Source organism: Physeter macrocephalus, chromosome 20 (assembly GCF_002837175.3).
Source record: "Physeter macrocephalus isolate SW-GA chromosome 20, ASM283717v5, whole genome shotgun sequence".
Classification (NCBI taxonomy): domain Eukaryota; kingdom Metazoa; phylum Chordata; class Mammalia; order Artiodactyla; family Physeteridae; genus Physeter; species Physeter macrocephalus.
In genome coordinates this window covers 94,401,432-94,415,004 of record NC_041233.1, presented here as the reverse complement: position 1 = coordinate 94,415,004, position 13,573 = coordinate 94,401,432, and the positions used below count along the sequence as shown (strand labels likewise).

Sequence of the window (13,573 nt, the reverse complement as noted above, 5' to 3'; positions counted from 1 at the left end):
AAAAAAAAAAAAAAAAAAAAAAAAGGTTCTGATGAACCTAGGGGCAGGACAGGAATAAAGACACAGATGTAGAGAATGGACCTGAGGACACGGGGAGGGGGAAAGGTAAGCTGGGACGAAGTGAGAGAGTAGCACTGACATATATACACTACCAAATGTAAAATAGATAGCTAGTGGGAAGCAGCTGCATCGCACCGGGAGATCAGCTCGGTGCTGTGTGACCACCTAGAGGGGTGGGACAGGGAGGGTTGGAGGGAGATGCAAGAGGGAGGGGATATGGGGACATATGTATACATATAGCTGATTCACTTTGTTATACAGCAGAAACTAACACAACATTGTAAAGCAATTATACTCCAATAAAGATGTCCAAAAACACAATAAATAAATAAACATAATGTTAAAAAAAAAAGGAGCATGATGGGGTGTTAAAAAGAGAAACTTTCTATAGTTAATGACAGAAATGCATGAAGCATTTGGGGAGGAAGAGGAGACAAGGGCAAAAATCCTGGTCAGTAAATAAGGCAGATGAGGTATGAGTGCAGGGGAAAAGGAGGAGAAACACTTGATCTTAACTAAAATGAAAAGAAATAATCTAGGGACTTTCCTGGCAGTCCAGCGGTTAAGACTCTGCACTTCCACTGCAGGGGGCGCGGGTTCCAACCCTAGTTGGGTAACTGAAATCCCGCATGCCGCTAGGCCAAAAAAAAAAAAAGAAAGAATCTAGTTCATATTTAAGCCTAGCAAACCTTTCCCATGTGCTGAAACTCACTACCCCTACACCACCAACACCATTACCAACCACCATCTTATATGCCGAAACTGGGACTGAGAAAATTCACTACTTGTATGAGCACAATGGTGTCCTGGTACCAAATGTCAATTAAGACAGAGCATTGGCTAAGGGGATCAAAGTTATAGGATAAGCAAAAACCAAGCAGTCACTTGGTTGCCATGAAAAGCAAAAATGCTCATTTCTTCTTTATGCTTTCAACTCCTCTCCAGATACTGGCAACCCAACCAGGGAGTGTTTGGAAAACTGAATTTAGAGGCTGAAAGTAGGCAACTTGAGAAATTGGAGTGAGTACTCGCCTTCACTTCAAACTACGAGACAACTTAACTAGGAAGGTTGCAAGCTGCTTGATGTCAGATATGAAAATAAAAACTAGAGTTTAAAAAAAAAACAAAAAAACTAGGGTTTAGTTGCCTGGAGAATAAAGAAAAAAAAGGGCCACACTAGCCGATCATATAGCAAAGACTCAAGTCTCTGAAATTAGGAGCTTTACAGTCATTGATCAATGGGGAAGTTAAAGGGATTGTTTTGCAGGAATCTATGAACGTGTGCACCGCAACAGAGAGCTAAGTCAAATGACCTTGAACCCCTGGCCCCCTTCCCCAGCCAGCCTCACTCAATAATTTTACAGTTTTACAACAACACACAGAATCCTTTCCGCCCTCCACAAAGGATGCGCATTCTGGGTCTGTGCACCACTGGGTGGAGACAATCAAGAGAAACTTGTATCTCATCCCTCCTGGATCCATGCTTTTGCTCAGCATCAGCTCAATAATGAGAATTGATTCTAAGCAGAGGCCCCTGGTTCTGATGTTTTCAGGCATCACCAGATGCTGCACTGGTCCAATAACTAAGTGCTCCCGAAAGACTAAATTGTGCCCAGGTGGCTAAAAGAATACCCTAATTGCATAATTCCTTTGAAAGAATCATCAAAATCCACATTTTCAATTACAAAGTCTTCTGGTCTCAACATAAAACATTCTTGGAAACTTTGTCACAAGGCAGATGTCTTTAAAGGGGATCTTATTTTCCCAAAGGCATTAAGTTATAATTGGATATTCTGTTACCAAACACTAAGCATCAAATCAATCATAGGCATACAGAAGTGACAATAGGATATGAAAGCAAAGACTCATCTCCAAATTCCCATGATGGAACTTAGAGATTTTATATTAAGCCATAAAATATTAGTGGTGGAGGCCACCTAAGATCATCTAAAAGCTGGCCCCAGTGCCCCCGCCAGGCTGGCCTCAACGTGACTTCCTGGGGAGTGTGGTAAAGATTCCCAGACCTCATCTCCAGAGATGCTGATTTGATATGAAGCGGAAAACAAAATGCTGTATTTTCCTCTTAATTTTCCCAGGTGATTCAAGACTCGGGGGGCGGGGGGGGGGTGGCGCATGACCCATATAAATGACACTGCATGTTTTTCTCCTAACTTAAATGCTAATGGCTTCATCAGTAAATGAATGAGCCTGATGAATTTGTACTGACATTTCTAGACGTTAAAGTTTTTGGTGGTGAATTATATGACTACCCTTGCACACACAGATTTTAATCACTGCTCCTCATATGCAGCTGAAATATATAGTCACCAATGATTTGGATGCCAAATTTAGATGTCTGTACACAGGAAAGTAAAATATGCAGATGTCAATAACCTTAAGGACTAAATATTTACATACCTATGAAAGCAAAATATTTAGTGATCAATAATTTACTGACATTATTTTCACCTGTCAGGAAGGAAATGAATTAGCATTTTTTATCCATCACAGTTGTGGTAAGTTGGTAACACAAGGTGGAACTAAGTATCTGAGAGGCCAAGGAGTTAAATGAATATGCACAGTGAATTTTTCTCCGTGGACACCTGCATAAATGAAAATAGATACTACTAAGACATCAGGACATCAATTCTATCTTGAAATCACATCTCAAATCTACCCATTTCTTTCTCCACTGCATCCCACCCTAGCCCAGAGCAACATCACTTCCACTTATTTAATAGGAACTGTGTCTTGCTTCCACTTTCACGTTCCAATCCATTCTCCAAGGAGAAGCCACAGGGACCTTTTTACAGCATAAATGAGAACAGAGCAAAACAGAAGTCAGAGCATAGCACCCCTGCTTAAAACCTTCTGCTATTTCTCCATTGCCCTTAGAACACATCCAACTCTCTCACCCTGTCTTGGGGAGCCCTTTATCACCTGGCCCCTGTCTCCCATTCGAATCTCATCTCGTTCTATCCTCCTTCACACCCACTCTGTACCCAGCACAGTGACCTTCTTTCTGACCCTCCATCACATCAAACTCCTTTCCACTCTCATTTGCATCTGCAGTTCCCTATACCTGAAATTAATTCCCTCCATCTTCACAGGACTGTCTCCTCCCACCTTTCAAGACTCAGCCTCAAATGTTACATCCTCAGAGAGGCCTCCCTGATCACTCCATCTCAAGCCAAAATGCTTATCCCTGCCTGGTAGCATCCTATTTACCTATTTCATAAGCTCCATGAGGGCAGAGCCTGTTGTAGACAGGCTTATAGAACCAGGTAATAGAACCACTATAACCCCAGCACCTAACACAGGGCCACACATATAATAAATGTTTCTTCCATGTCAGTTGTACTAATGAATGAAGAACAGATCCCCAACAACAGGAAGGGATACATCCTGAGACATTCTCAAACTCTCCCAAATCATGAACACCGGTAGCATGTGATTTCCTCAAAAAATGGAGTTATGTGGTCTATTTCATAGATCCAAACCTTAAGTTAGTCCAATATTCTACTCTTTAATCTGTTTAAGTAGCTAACTTCTGCCTGATAACCACTGTTTCTTAAAATACTTCTCTTTGTCCTCATTTCCATTATCAGCATTAGTAGTTTACTTTCTTCAAAGAGGTTATTTTTTCACTAATAAAGAAAGTATTTAATATTTCAGGAGATTTCCAGCATACACAACAATATAACACAAAGCCAGCTGAGAGATGGACAGATGCTGGCTGTTCTTTTTTTAAAATTTTTATTTTATATTGGAGTATAGTTGATTTACAATGTTGTGTTAGTTTCAGGTGTACAGCAAAGTGATTCAGTTTTACATATACATATGTCCATTCTTTTTCAGATACTTTTCCAATATAGGTTACTACAGAGTACTGAGTAGAGTTCCCTGCGCTGTACAGTAGGTCCTTGTTGATTATCTATTTTATATACAGTAGTGGCATGTGAGTCTCCAAGTATCCCCCGTCCAAGGTCAGGAGACTCGAATCTGTGCCCTAGAACTTATCGAGGTGGTGTGGGTCAAACTGTGAATGTAAACTCTGCAAAAAAGAAATTTTCTGCTGCACTTACTCTTTAGTTGAAGTTGTTTTAGGTTGGTTTTGTTTTTTAATTTTTAAGAGCAAGAAACGTATTCATTAAAGCTGGCTGGTTTTTTGGTTTTTTTTTTTTTAATTTTTTTTAGAGAGGAAGCAAGCTCTCTTGCCCCTCTTTTTTTTTTTAATTAATTAATTAATTAATTTATTTATTTTTGGCTGCGTTGGTTCTTAGCTGCTGCACACAGGCTTTCTCTAGTTGTGGCGAGCGGGGGCTACTCTTCATTGCGGCGCGCAGGCTTCTCATTGCAGTGGCTCGTGGGCTCTAGAGCGCAGGCTCAGTAGTTTTGGCGCACGGGCTTCATTGCTCCGTGGCATGTGGGAACTTCCCGGCCCAGGGCTCAAACCCATGTCCCCTGCATTGGCAGGCAGATCCTTAACCACTGTGCCACCAGGGAAGCCCAAGCTGGCTGGTTTTATTTTGAGCGCCTGTGAGAGATGGGTACCTATGAGAGATGTGCGCCTATGTTGTCTGCTCCGAAGAACAAGCTGCCAGCTGGTCTCAGAGGATCTCTGGGTGTCAGAGAATCTGCCTAGAACTGGATGGGCGCCAGCATATCCATTGGCCCAAATGGCTGAAACTGCAGTAATGAAATCTGTCCGCTGGCTCCAGCAGGAAAGCGCCTGACTCTTGGCCCTTGTCACTATTGTGCTTCCTTTCAGATTTTTAAGCCCAACCTGAAAAGCGCTTTCCGATTTTCAGTCACTTCTGCCCTTCCTTTGATCTTTATACTATCACAGGCTCTGGAAGACCAGAGAGGGTCAAAAAGGCTGAGTCAGAAACAAGGGGAAGAGAACTCCCAGTCCTGACCAGAAAACCCTTAAAACTAAACATTATGAGACTCACTACAGCCTATGTCCTTATATCAAACTAAATCTAGCAAAACTCAGCCGATTTATTTTTTTTAGCTGGAAAGATTGAAAATCAGACAATATTAATGGGCAATTTTTTCATGGAAGGAAATGAGTACCTTAGCTGTAAAATATTATTGTCTTTGCATAATGAACACTCTTCCTAAAATGTATCGATAAGCAAAAAAGCCTAGGAATTAGATAATTTATTAATAACTGTTCTTACTGTCTTTGTGCTTAACTATCTCCTAGGACAAACTGTCTCTGTTAATTCACTTTTTATTTATATCAAATTAATACCTGCATATAGCTTTAAATGCAAAACAGTCTTATCAAGACGATAACACAAGACAGCAGGGTGCTGCCCCACTCCACTCCTTATTTCTACATGCCAGAAGTCACCACCCCAATTTTTTCAGGCATTTCTTCTGTATTTGCACTTCAAAAATATCTAAATAACAGGGTTAACGTGGTATTTCTTGATTTTTCGGTTTTAGATAATACCTATTGTCTTGTTGCTATGGAAGGTGTAGATTTAATTCTCCCTTCCCCCCACATACCTGTCTTCCCTCCTCATCCATTTTTGATTCAAGGTATACCCAGTACTTTCATTCTTACAAGTATAAATATTGTTTACAGCTGCACCAAACCAGTGCATTACCGTTGTTTTCTTTCTTGAAAATTTGTTTTGTTTTCTTTTGTTTTGATTTGATTTGGTTTCAGATCTCTGGTCAACACTTCCCACACCTTTCAAAAGCCCTGTGAAATGCTTCTCAAGCCAATGTCCCACGTGAGCAAACTGACATATATCTGACAGATTATGAGTCTTCAACACTACAGATTCTGAATAAGTTTGGAGTGCAGCCCAGAGACTCGGGGGTTGGTTGGTTTGTTCATCTACGATCTTGGAATAAGCTTGGTCTGGGAACCACTCACCCACGGCAAAACAGGTAAGATCAAAAACTCTCAAGTTTTAGAAATTTAAGTGGCAGAGACTTTTGGTTCAGCTCTCCACCATTCTCGCATCACTTGCAGAAACTTTCTAGAGGTGGAAATGAATGCGAAAGAATGACCCACACCTTCTATTGCATGAATGATCAACAAAACTAACACAACTCCTATCAAAAGGGCCAAAGTTTTAGCCAAGGTTTTGGTCTTCCCACTTTCCAACCATGGACCTTGACACCAGAACACTGAGCATTTTACAGTAAGACTGATAATCTATCATCTCCGACTGAGATGATAAAGGTTACAACACAACTGTCCCCACGTGGCCATGCTGACTTTTGGCAGCCCAGCACCGGGCGTGTGGCATCAGCGCAGAGGGTTTGGATCAGTGGGCAACCAGAGTGAACCCCCTTCCTCCTTTTCCAAGTCATAGAGGGTCCATTCATACTTTCTCAGCTCTCTTTTTGTCAGACAAATCATGAATAAACCCTGGTTTGGAGTTAGAGACAACAATAAAAAATTTTTAATAATTAAAAAAGATAAAAATAATAGTCAAGAGGTATTTTTTTAGGGCATAATCTCAAAGAGGCAAAGAGAGATAATTAAATAGCAATCATGATGGAAAGCAGAGTGAAGAGAGTCACTGACTTAGACTCCAGAAGGATGACTCTAAAGCCCGCAGGGGAAGGTCAATGAGCCACCTAATTTACCCATAAGCCCACAGAATGCTCAAGAATTTGACAGCATTAGGTGCAGCTTGTAAACAAAGAAAAACAAAGAGAGTTGCTCACCACCCAGTTCTAGAAGGATTAAGTCATAACCCACTGCAGTTCCTGACCGACAGAACATTCTGAGAGGAAATTAAGATGATAACAGGACGCTCTGTGCTTTGGACAAGCAGGTCCTTGGATAGTTTGATGCGTATCTCAGGAAGAATTTCAATGCACCAGATTCCTCCATCTTCCCGTACATAGACAAGCACTAAAATTATTAACTTGAGATATCCGTTCCTTGTGACTAGCAGTAATCTTTCACCAAGACGTGTGCTGGACCACGCGTATCCCCAGCCAAAAAATCACGTGTAACCGGCTCCTCCCTGACCTCTTTGGAGCAGTTTCCTCAGAGCTAGCTGAGAGGCTGTCTCCTGGGTTACAGTCCCCAGTAAGACCCTGAATACAACTTAAACTCACAACTCTTATGTTGTGTGTTTTTCTTTAAGTCAACAATCCAAAAGTAGAGGTGAAGATGGGACTAAGCACAGAGGACTGCTTAAAAGTCAGCTTAAAAAAAAAAAAAAAAGTCAGCTTAAGGGACAGTTAAAAGCCCAGATCCCTTTATTCTGTGCAACTGAGCAACTGTCCCCTCCCCACCCTGAGAGAGTCCTGGAGGTTTCTACTCTCAGGAGTTCAAAAGAAAGGGTCTTCCGGCAGGGGGTACAGGGTCTAGTTGAGGTCAGGGGTATCACACTGAAAAAAGAATTAAGTGATAGTTTACAGACTGAGCAGTAAGAAGCTCCCAGAAGAAGACCACCCCTGTTATGCCCTCCAGGTAGAGAACTGAAAGAATCCTCTCTGGGAAATGTGACCAGCCCGAGAGAAAACGCCTAAAAATACTGACACGAAGGGTAATCATACTACACAGCTGAGCTGTGAATTGCAATTATGTGAGTTATAATAATGTAAACGCTGAATAACAATCTAACTGAAATCCCCATGTTCCCTTAAGGGAAGTCCATGGATAATGCCTCAAATTACAAATTCCCAAATTGCAAAATTAGGAAGTAAAAATATAAGCATGTTATTAAGAAAACAGAGAGCTGAAAGAGCAGAAAGTGATTGCTTCTAGGGACTGGAAAAGGAGGGCAGATTCTGCTGTTTCTTTGAAATAAGCCTTGTACCAGAGTGTTTAATTCAACTAGGTACACAAATAAATTTGATAAAATGTAATTTAAATAAACCAGAGTTTTAATCATAGGGTCTAATGCACTCATTCAAGAAGAATGCCAGGCACAACCTGGGTAAATTATATAACATCTTAAGACCCAGTGAAGATGATAATACCAATGTTCTCATTTCCTCCCCAACTCCATGTGAGGATCAGGCCGGCTTCACTTACTGAGTCATCCATTCGACAATGTTGCCTGAAGCCTGGCTACGTGTCAGGCACTGTTCCAAGCAGTGGGGTAACAGCAGTGAACCCAACGAAGTCGTCGTTCTCCTGACTTAGATTCCAACATGGGACACAACAGGTAACTGGTCCCAAAACAGTAAGAGAACTTCAGGGGGGTAATAAGTGCTATGAAAAGAAATAAAGCCGGGCAAGGGTCCACACCATCAGAGAGCCATGTCGGAGGAGAGCCCTATTTTGGAAAGAAGGTGAGGAAACAGGTCTCTCTGAGAAAACATCACTCCTGCAGAGACCCAATCGGTGGGGAGGAATAACCCGGGGCAGCGCATCCCAGGTGGAGGAAGAGCAAACGAAAGGTTCTGAGGCTAGAACGGGCTTGCCCTGTTTGAGGGACAGCAAGCGGCCCGGAGGAGAGAGGAGTGAGCCAGGGAGACAGACCGAGGGTAAGAGACAGTCCAGGAGTCGGGCAGAGCCTGCAGAGTCGGAGGCCACGGTGAGGACCTGGAATTTTAACGAGATGGGCAGTCACTGCGGAGTCTGAGCAGAGCTCTGAGAATGGCTTTACCTTCTGTAAAGTATTATGTGATAATTATTTGCTTAAACAGAAATAAAGCCTATTTTTTGCATTTTTTAAATTGAGATATAGTTGGTTTACAATATTATATTAGTTTCAGATATACAACATAGTGATTCACAAATTTATAGATTATATTCCATTTGTAGTTATTATAAAATATTGGCTATTTTCTCTGTGCCGTACAATATAGCCTTGTAGCTTATTTATTTTGTACATAGCAGTTTGTACCTCTTATTTAAAGGGGTTTGATTACAGCAAAGATGTATATATGTAGATAGATAGATAAATACACATTTACATCTCTATACATTTACTGTATATAATATATGATCTATCACCTAGTTATGACCTTCTTTTTCACATTCAACTTTGTTGCTGTCCACACAGTTCAAGTAAGTCCATTTTCTTGCCATCTCCCAAGTAAGTCTTAACCGGGCAAAAGTAATTACCTACTATCTGCATTCAATGCACAGGGCCCAGGAAAGTCAACCTCCAGAAAAAAACTACTAGTAAGAATCAACTCATAATGGGTGAAATTGGCAGAAATTACCCTGAGAACAGTTCACAGATGTGTCACTCATGAAGTGTCAGGGACACTCAGTACAGTCAAGATGACCAGGGACAGACGTATAAGGAAGTCTATCAAGGTTGTTACCATATCAACTGTGATACAATCTTACCAAACTGTACTTGTTTGTTTTCTGTGCTTCTCCAACACGTGGCAAGGGACCTGGCAAATTGTGACTCTGCAGAGATGTTGTATCACTGAATGTTGGGATGCAACTGACAGGACAGATATCAAGATTCAAAGTAATTGTGAGACACAAGCCCCCACTTGCAGAATTCACAGAAGGAATGAAGGAGAGCTTGTCCTACGACTCTTGAATTCCTCAGCAAGCTCAAGAATACAGAAAGGGGTGAGAGAGAGTGGGGAGTCTTGGGTCCTCCTAATACAAAGAGCCCTAGGCGGACATAGCGAGCTCAGCAGAAAGAAGCTGGATGTGTCGCGGGTACCAGGAGCTGGGAAGCGGTCCCACGCGACTACCTGGAACAGAGAGGCAGCTCTCTGGGAGAGGACGCTGGAAAAGCCAGGGTTCCAGCAGGGAAACTCCAAATGCCATGAAAATGCCCCAGAATAGGAAAAGTATACTTTAGTCATCCACCAGACCCACTCAAGGCCATCAGATCGAACCATCTGCTGAGTTCACAGGACATAAAGCCACACGGGCCAAATAAGAAATGTCCAGTCTCCTTAATTCTCCTCCCTTTCCTCATAGCAACTCTGCCAGTCTCCAGAAAGCAGCAGATGAGGGAGGAAGAAGGAGCCAAGCAGAGTGTAGAGAGAGGAAAGACCTGCACTGCAGAAGAAGGACCGCAGGCCTGCAGCGGCGTGAGAGAGGTCCAAGCTGGGGATGCAAAAATATGTAACCCTAGGCGTGGCATGGGGCTGAACGCTCCATTTACTAAGTTTGAAAGTGTGTTTGCAACTGAAAGTGACCATAAAACTGTCCATTTCCTGAGAGTGAGCACAAAAGCTGGGGCTCAGCCAAAGCTTCCAGTTAGAGGACAGTGAAAATTAACCCGCTGAGTGAGGTCTTAAAGGGACAGTAAGAAACATAAATAAAGAATGTGTGTTTACAAAAATAAACTCAAAGTGGCTTAAAGACTTAAATATAAGACATGACACCATAAAACTCCTAGAAGAGAACACAGGCAAAACATTCTCTGACATAAATCGTAGCAATGTCTTCTTAGGTCAGTCTCCCAAGGCAATAGAAATAAAAGCAAAAATAAACAAATGGGACCTAACCAAACTTATAAGCTTTTGCACAGCAAAGGAAACCATAAACAAAACAAAAAGACAACCTATGGAATGGGAGAAAGTATTTGCAAGTGATGTGACTGACGAGGGCTTAATTTCCAAAACATACAAACAGCTCATACAACTCAGTAACAAAAAAACCAACAACCCAATCAAAAAATGGGCAAAAGACCTAAACAGACATTTCTCCAAAGAAGACATAAAGATGGCCAACAGGCACATGAAAAGATGCTCAACTTCGCTAATTATTAGAGAAATGCAAATCAAAACTACAGTGAGGTACCACCTCACACCAGTGAGAATGGCCACCATTAAAAAGTCTACAAATAATAAATGCTGGAGAGGGTGTGGAGAGAAGGGAACCCTCCTACACTGTGGGTGGGAATGTAAATTGGTGCCGCCACTGTGGAAAACAGTATGGAGGTTCCTTAAAACACTAAAAATAGAACGACCATATGATCCTGCAATCCCACTCCTGGGCATATATCCAGAGAAAACTCTAATTTGAGAAGATGAATGCACCCCAATGTTCATAGCAGCACTATTTACAATAGCCAAGACATGGAAGGAACCTGAATGTCCATCTACAGAGGAATGGATAAGGAAGAGGTGATACATATATACAATGGAATACTACTCAGCCATTAAATGCCATTTGCAGCAACACAGATGGACCTAGAGATTATCATACTATCCATAAGTGAAGTAAGGTCAGAAAAAGACAAATATCATATGATATCACTTATATGTGGAATCTGAAATATGATACAAATGAACTTATTTACAAAACAGAAACAGACTCACAGACACAGAAACAAACTTACGATTACCAAAGGGGAAGGGGTTGGGGGAGGGATAAATTAGAAGTTTGAGATTAGCAGAAACACACTACTATATACAAAATACATAAACAACAAGGTCCCACTGTCTAGCACAGGGAACTATTATATTCAATATCCTGTAATACACCATAATGGAAAAGAATATGAAAAAGAATAGATATAAATATTTTGAAATCCGTGGATGGGGGGAGCAAGAAGCCTGCACCTGGAATGAAGGTCCGAGGGCCCTACCAATCACTCAGGATCCAGTCCTGGAGACATGGATTGTAGTCTTCCTTTGAGGAAGACCAGTCCCACATTCTTCCTGTTTGTAACCTCCAGACTTCAACAAGGTGTGCTAATATCCACTTTCCTGAGGAAGTTAAACATTTCAGTAGCCTACTTTTCTCGTTCTGTCCAGGTACCTGTATTTACTAAAAGTTCTATTTAGAAACTCACCCAAAACAAAAGCAGTTCCCGACCCTAACTACCCTCCTTCTCATCAAAGGCACTCCAACCCCTCTCTCATGACAGACAGGTTTCAAGAGAACTGTTTTAAAATGCAGAGTTGTGTTTCGAAATCACTACAGTGATGGTTTCTAAGACTAAATTCTCTAACTCTAAGGACTTTTGTTTTTAAAAAGATTATTCACTTGTGACTGCTTAATTTTTGTGTCAGAGAATTGCTGATGTAGCTGAAGCCTCACATTTCTCAAATGACTCAAACCAGACACAGAATTCACTGTATTTCACCGTGAAAGTCTTTTAACTATTATTTCCAGAAATGTGTTTATATTAAGTAAATGAATCATCTCTAGAAAGAAAAAGAAGAAAGGAAGCTATAAAGGAAGCAAACAAAGTCAAAAATATTCCTGGTTCTGGATAAACAACAAGGTACTACTCTATAGCACAGGGAACTATATTCTAAGAGCCTCTAACAAACCATAACGGAAAAGAATATGAAAAGAATATATATATAACTGAGTCACTTTGCTGTACAGAAGAAAATAACACAATGTTGTAAATCCACTATACTTCAATAAAATCTAAAAAAAAAAAATTCTAGTTCACAAAAGCCTCAAGGTCACATAATCCATTGAGTTTCCATTTCTGTTAATTAGGTCAGCCTTTGACACCTGAATCATCTTCCTGCCTTTTCTTTTTCAATCCTGCTGTACCAGAGTCCCATTTGCAGTTGTAAGTGACCTACTTAATTAGAATATGGAACCCTCAGACAGAAAAGTGTATTGTATTCACTCTATTTCGCTCAATAGATCTTATTAAAGAACTGAATTTCTAATTTGGTTTGCTACAAACCATACACTGTAAGCAATTCCAAAATCCAAATATCCAGGCTTTATTATAGTCAGGAGTGTACATTCAAATACAGTCTGGGGGAAGGAGCACAGGATCAGGTGTCAGTGCATCTTGGTTCTCCAATCCAACTCTGCTGCCAACCCCTGTGTAATCGTGGCACATCCTTAACGTTCCTGAGCCTCAGACTCCTCACCTCGACAAAGAGGAGGTTAGACTCCCAGGTCCTTTAGGGCTCTAAGTATCTGTGACTATTTCCTGAGTGCCTAGCATGTACAAGGCACTTTGCTCATTATACGGGAGAGGGGAAGTACAAAGATGAAGTGTTGTTGCCCTGTCATCAAGAACTTTACACTCTAATATGGAAGAGAAGATGATATAGGACAAAACCAAGTGCCATAGTTACCTTATTTATCTTCTTCATTCCTCATCATTGGCATTGTGCCCGGCATATTGAATTAATAGATGCTCAATTAAATGACATAAAAGAGATATAAAATGCCTATGGACATTTAGAGAAGAGAGGCTACATCCAATGGAGGGGAATCAGAAAGCATTCATAGGTGTTATTATTATTTTTTTTTATTTTTTTTTTGCGGTACGCGGGCCTCTCACTGTTGTGGCCTCTCCCGTTGCAGAGCACAGGCTCCGGACACGCAGGCTCAGCGGCCATGGCTCACGGGCCCAGCCGCTCCGCGGCATGTGGGATCCTCCCGGACCGGGGCACGAACCCGCGTCCCCCGCATCGGCAGGCGGACTCTCAACCACTGCGCCACCACGGAAGCCCCATAGGTGTTATATTTGAGTTGGTTTTTAAAAGGCCATTCAACTTTCACTTGCTCCCTAGCACCATCCTCTAATTTGATGCAAAACCTTAAGCCAAAATTCAAGATTCTCCATGCTCTGGTTCCAATGTATCCTTCGATCGTAATCTCTCTCTTACA

General features: G+C 41.4%; 1 protein-coding gene across 12 annotated transcripts in view; it reads right to left on the bottom strand.

The window, feature by feature from the left end:
- Nucleotides 1-13,573, bottom strand: part of FUT10 (fucosyltransferase 10) — a 176,291-nt gene that overhangs the window by 129,875 nt on the left and 32,843 nt on the right. The gene's annotated exons all lie outside the window — the stretch shown is intronic.